This window comes from Pteropus alecto, unplaced genomic scaffold, assembly GCF_000325575.1.
Source record: "Pteropus alecto unplaced genomic scaffold, ASM32557v1 scaffold72, whole genome shotgun sequence".
NCBI lineage: Eukaryota > Metazoa > Chordata > Mammalia > Chiroptera > Pteropodidae > Pteropus > Pteropus alecto.
The window spans coordinates 9,910,077-9,916,808 of NW_006436811.1; positions in this window are offsets into that span (position 1 = coordinate 9,910,077).

Below are 6,732 nucleotides of genomic sequence, written 5' to 3' on the forward strand. Positions count from 1 at the left end.
TTGACTTAACGAAAACATCGGGTTTGCATTAATTTATTCAACAAAAATGTATTGAGCAATGTATTGTGGGCCCTGTGCGAGACCTTGGAATCCACACAGTAGATCAGTTTCCTCACTAAACAGAACTTTCCAATCTAATAAAAGAACATGCAGGCACTTAAACTTAGGGTGTTTTGGTGGATTCTTAGATGTAACCCCTAACTTAGATAAGGGTTTCTCAACTTTGATACTATTAACATTTTGGGTCAGTTCATTTGTTGTCAGAGACTGAGGGGACCGTCCTATACATTGCAGAATGTTTAGCAGCATCCCCGGACCCTACCCACTGCGTTCGCAATTTGGTGAATGTCTCTAAGACATTGCCAAATGTCCCTTGGAGAACAAACCCACCTCCAACTTAGATGGAAGATGAGAAGAGAGTTGTGGGCTAAGGAGAGAAGAAAAGAGTATGGTGCGGAGAGGAGACATGAGAGGTGGGAAAGAATCGCTGGTACAAAGGTCCCTAAGACCATAAGGACCTTGGCCCCTTGGGTAGGGGCAGATGCTAAACCAAAACGAGAGTACAGAGCTAATTAAAGTCCTAAGGGCCTGTACAAGTCACATTAACAGCTTGGCGTTTGTATTATCTATTATATGTGGCAAAATACCCTCAAGATTTTTCCACTTAAAACAACAAGCTTTTATTATCTCAACAGTTTCTGGGGGTCAGGAATCCTAGAGCAGTTTAACTGGGTGGCTCCAGCTTAGGGGGTCTCACGAAGTTGCACTCAATCTTTGAGAGTGGGGGGAGGGGGGAGGGTTGAAGTCTCTGAAGACTTGCTGTGAAAAGATGAGTGTCCAAAGGCTATTAGCAGGAGGCCTTCCCTAGGACTGCAATGCTTCCCTCCACACAGTAATGGAGGAGTAGATTTGCATTTAAAAACAATTGCTCTGGCTTCTACTCAGAGCTAGGAACAAAAGGAATCAGGAAGGCATCAGTTGTTTCTGATTAGAGAGGTGCAGCCAATATACAATTTATCATTTAAGCCCCCAGATAGTTAGAAAGTGACTATAATTACAGAAGGCCTTAGTCTTTAAATTGGTCACAATTCCATAAAAGTACAAAGTAATTAAACTAGCAAAGAATTGAACCAACTCTTCTGAATTCAATAGTGGCAAAACCTGAGGCCCAGAGAAGCTGAATGAGAGAACTTACATTAAAGAGCACCATCAGACTTGATAAAATTCCTCATTTCTTCATCAAGCTTTTCCACAGTGAGGTGCTTGAGATCCTCACAGCCTGTTCTTCATGTTCATGGAAAAGTGATCTTAGGGATCTCTAAATGTCTAAGTATAAACATTTAACTGAAAACCCCAGAACTCCCAAGTGGGATGACATTTAGGATAGCTCTTTTTAAAGCCTTTGTCAAATTAGATGTCTGCTTTCTTTCAACTCAATGAGATTACTCTTAACATCACTTTATGTAAACTATCCAGCAATAATCACAAAATCCTTTATTGTGAGTGGTCTTACTAGAGTCTATGCAAATGGTCCGGCCTCACCCTTCTTGCTTCACATCCCTAAATACCCATCTTATTCTTTGGATACAGAAATCCACCCTTTCACTGGAAGCTGGCTTTGAAGTCCACTGATATAAAATTAAGGTCGTCTGAAACAGTACCCTGATGCACACAACCACCCTGTTGCCAACACTCAACCTCGCTCTGGGTTTCCCCAGTCTGGACCATAGCTGGGAAGCCCACTTTAACAGCAGTTGGCTTAAGCGCAGAATCCAAACATCCCCAAGTCCTCGTTTTTCTGAGTCCCTCTTCTTTACACCATCAAGTGGATACAATCACACCCTTTCCCTTGACTCTCCCTTATGTAGGACAACCAAAGAGTACCTGCATTCCCCAGGTTGCTGCTGGTCCCTTCTCCCTCTGGTTGGTACCTTGAGCTGCTCTCTCCAGCCCTCCATGAACAATCACCTGTGCCTTCATTCCTCAAAGCGTGGCTGACACTAGGTTGTAGTATGTAACAAACTTTCCTGAGAACGACTTAAGGGAATAATTAGGTTGTGAAGAAAAACTTCAAATTAAATATTTGATCTCACTGCTCCTCAAATTTTTCTGCCTGTGTCCTTCCACATGGGGTATCCTGTTGATCACCTTCCCACCTTCCATGTGGTCCTGGCTTATTACCAGGATATCACATGTACATCCAGTACATGGGGGTTCTCTCTGACCCTGCCCTTGGCCCAGTCTGTGGCACCTGGACACTTTCTCCATAGGCTCCACCCGAGAGAAGCAAACTACTCAACCTCTTCTCCCAGAGATACCAGCTGCCCACAAGAAAGAGAGCCTTTTGCATTTTAATGCAGAGCAATTTAATTCCTTTGTCCCAAACTCTCCTGACCTTAATAGGATTGGGGGAGGACAATGATACTCATAGAGATTTCCTCAAAATTGAAATGCAGTCTTCCCTAAAGATGTTCTGCCACTACATCTGGAACAACAGGATCTGGTATTAAATAATCCGGGTTTTTGTACCTGCTACAAGTACAAACCACAAACCAACTGGCCAGGACTAGGCAGCCCAAAGGAAATGACAATTACCCATAGGAGCAGAGCTAGGTCCAGGCAAGCCACACTGATTGATTACAAGCGAGAACCAGATATCTGCCTTTATGGAAAATACAGTTCAGGAACAAAGAAGGGAACAAGCTAGAAAGAAGTGCGATTGACACCCAATGCCCTTCCAGGTTCTTCATCTCAAGCTACCAGGAACTTCTGGTTGGTACGTTTGTCTCTAAACAATGGTGACCAGCAGGGATGAAGTGGAAGGGAAACTGAGAGTGTGCCTTAAATACTGTTCATATCACAAATTGTCAGCTACAAAATAGTCACGGGGATGTAAAATACAGCATATAGAATATAGTCAATGACATCGTAATAACTTTGCATGGCGTCAGATGGGTACTAGACTTATTGGAGGATCACTTCATAAGTTATATAAATGTTTAACTTCATAAGCTATATAAATGCACCTGAAAATGTTGAATGTCAACTGTAACTGAAAAATTCTTTTAATTAAAAAATAAAAAATTAATTTTAAAAATATTGTACTTGGCATATTTTACTTAATCCACTATTTAGGTACATTTGATTGTTTCCAGTTCTTAATCTTATAAGAAAGGCTATAAATTTTATTTTTTGGTTTTTTTGCTAAATTTTTCTATATATCATGTTTATTTCCTTAGGATAAATTTTTAGAAATATAATACCGAGATAAATCTCAAGTGTGAATATTTCTCTAATTTTGATATATAGTATTTAGGCATAAAATGAAATCCTAATTTTGCTGTCAATGTACATTCCTGATGCCTGTGAGAAGTCATTTGACCATTGCTACTGTACTTCCTAGCCTTATTTAATTCTTCCTCTACTGTGAGGGTGAGTTAAATAACTCGTTACGGAGGAAGTTAAAAATAGTTTAGTTGGGAGGTGATGCAATAGTGGAAATTTTAGGGTTAGAACAAATGAAAGAGAATGAGTTTGAAGAGTATAAATGCAGTCACACAGCAAACAAATTACTCCTTGGATTTACTCCTGAGATAAACCTCCTCTTTAGACCATGAAGCTCAAGGTATTGTTACATTTGATGTGGCTTATTTAAATTGGTCTTCTAGGTTATCTTTCCTTTCTTAATTTCCTCAGTTGCCCTCTCTTTTTAAGAGCTACCTGCTTCTACTTTAAAAATGGCATTTTACCATTTCTCATAGCCTCTGGGCTATATCTAATTAACTGCATCTTTTTTTTTTTAATCAGTGTTTTACTAATAATACCTATGATTCTGTTATATAAAATTAGGAGGAAAGTGAATCATTATAAAGTCATTGAATTTTAACCTCCTAGTTTCATATATGTCAATTACAACATTGCCAGATTGCATTTCTAATTATTTTTACTATCCTTAGTTCCCTGGAGAAGATAAGCTTTTTGTGGAAGAAACTGTAACCTCTTGGTTTGGTATTCTAGAGAGCTTAGCCAAGTGCCAGACATATAGCAGGAATTTGTGAAATATTTATTAAATGACTTCATATTTTGCCTTAATTTATACATCAATCATAGTGTTTTACTAAAAAGAGATGTAAATGCCAGGAGAAAGTCAAGAAGACCAAAATAATACTTTAGAAATAGATGGGGCCCAGCCTACAGACAGCCGAGCAGCTGCGCGTTCATTTCCTCATTCCCTTCCTGGAGGCACAGAAAGAGGCCAATTGTTCTTCACACGTGGGGTGGTATTCAGGACCTGTCAGGAGATCCCCATACTTGCCCCACACTTTTTATGAAAGCTCGGCTTTTGTAAGTCACTAGCACTTTGGGGTCATGTAGATGGACACCAGGATCACCTTCCAGTCTCCGTGTTTGAGCCCTGCCAATCCATGCTCCCAGGCCCACACACCTCTCCACAGGGTTCTCCCAGGCCAGGTCTAACTCTGCAGCGATGAACAACCAGTCACAAAATGCTCTCATCTGTGGGAATTGTGAGGGCGGGAAGAGAGGTTGAAAAGAGGCAATTTTGCTTAGAACGAGGAGTCCAACCAGTGCTAGAAACTCTACGTTTTACTTGGCAGTCATCAAACCAGTGTTTCATCCTTTCATCCCTTTGCCTCTAAATACATTTACCCCGATTTCTAGCACCATGAAAATCAAAGTTATTGTTATTCTCCATTTTCCTCAGAAACTTCTTTGCCAGCACCTCTTCTCCCAGTGTTCTCCTCTCTGCGCCCAGATGATTCACCTTTCTGCTAAAGCTTCAGAGACATAAAGAGTAGCCCATTCTTTTGAAAATTGCAGGGTTTTCCTCACTTGATATTCTGGAGACTGCAAATATGGGACCAATCAGTGGCCAGCTCGAAGGACTTTCACCTGGGCACTGGTTCCGTTTCTTATCTCTGCCTGGGCACTGAGTTTAGCATCAAAGCATCTCAGACACCTCAGATCCTCTAATCCAATAGTCCCTCACCCTATAGCTAACACTTTAAAATGATGTGTCTGATTCTTAGACAAAGTAAGTAGCTCAATAACGTAATAATCAGAGCAGAAAAGGAAAGCAACCCAACATTTACTAAGTTGGGTACTAAGTCCTAAGCATATAGTGAAACACAATTTAGGAGTGGATGTTTTTAAACTGTACATAATAAAGTTCTCTTGTAAGACATTTTAAAGACAAAATAATTGTCTATGCATTGAAGAACTTGATATTTAAAGGAATTGCACAGTACTCTGCTGCTTATAAAATGTAAATAGACTTACAGGTTTTTATTAGGTGGTTTGTGGGTTAGAAGCAGAATGGTCTTCTCCACGCATAGGATGACCACGCATACTTCACATTCGACAAGTTCACAGTGCATCCATCACTGTTGCCCCAAAGTCTGCAACTCATCCTGTGTGCTCTCTCTTGGTAAATGGCACTGCTGTTGCCACATCTGGAACTGGTGCCACTGCAGCAGTCTCTTGTCTGCCCATCTCAAATTCTTTCTCTACACGACTGCCTACAGAGATGGCTGCAAAACACAGTTCTGATCACATCCCTACCTTTCTTAAGACAGCACTTCGGCTCCCCATTGACTCAGCTGTGGCCTGCAAATCCATTCTCCCTTTCACCTCTGTCCCCTGCATGCAGCTCTACAGCTGGAGTTTGCCGCATTCATTGCACTCCTCACTCCTCCAAACCTTGGCCCACGCTGCTACCCTTGCCTTTCACCTCCATCCTCATCTCGGGCACTTTCGTCTGGCTGACTCCCTCCCATAAGTTTTCATAACCAGCTCAGGTATCAACACCCCCAGGTACTCTCCACCAACAGAAAGATTCTCCAGGATACTTTTAAATTTTCTAGTAGCCATGTTTTAAAAAGAAGAAACTGATTAAATTAATTATAATAATATATTTTATTTAACCAATATATCCCAAATATTACCATTTCAGTATGTAATCAAGATTTCACAACTATTAATATGCTTTATATTCCTTTTTGCCTACCCATCTTCAAAATCCAGTGTTTATTTTACTCCTATAATACATCCCAGTTTGGACAGTCGCGTTTCAGATGCTCAAGAGCGCATGTGGAGAGTAGCTACCACGTGGGACATGAAAGCACTAGAGAACTTGAGGATCACCTAGACGTCTTAATGAAAACATAGAACCATGTGCCATAATTCCAAAGCTTCTAATGCTGGGAGGGCTAATTCTCGGAGTCTGGAGTGGGGATCACAGACGTTCATTTTCAACAAGAACTCCAAGTGTTTCTGATGTACATGTTTGTCAGACCACACTTTAAGAAACAGGCTTAATAGCCGTGCATCAGTTTTGGAGTTAGACTCATAGGGGTTTCTGTTCTGACTCCATCATTTCAAAGCTGTGTAATTTAGTGACTACTGCCACATCCTCTTTCTACCCTACTGCGTGACAAGGTCCGGAGATGGGGACAGAGGCTTCAAGGAATGCATCGTCAAGAACGAGGACGTGGCATGTGTTTAGGGATAACTGGTTTCTTAGAAACGATCCTATTAATAGGGGGAATTTGGGTAGCGCAAATTCTAGTAAGTGTAAACGCTGTACAAGTGGATTTCCTCAAAATTGGCTCTGAGGAAAACATAGTAAATTCCCCGCGTATGGAATCAGCTCCAGTCACCCTGACGTGTCCAGAATGCGTAAACCCTTTATTTGAACAATTATTAAGGGCAATT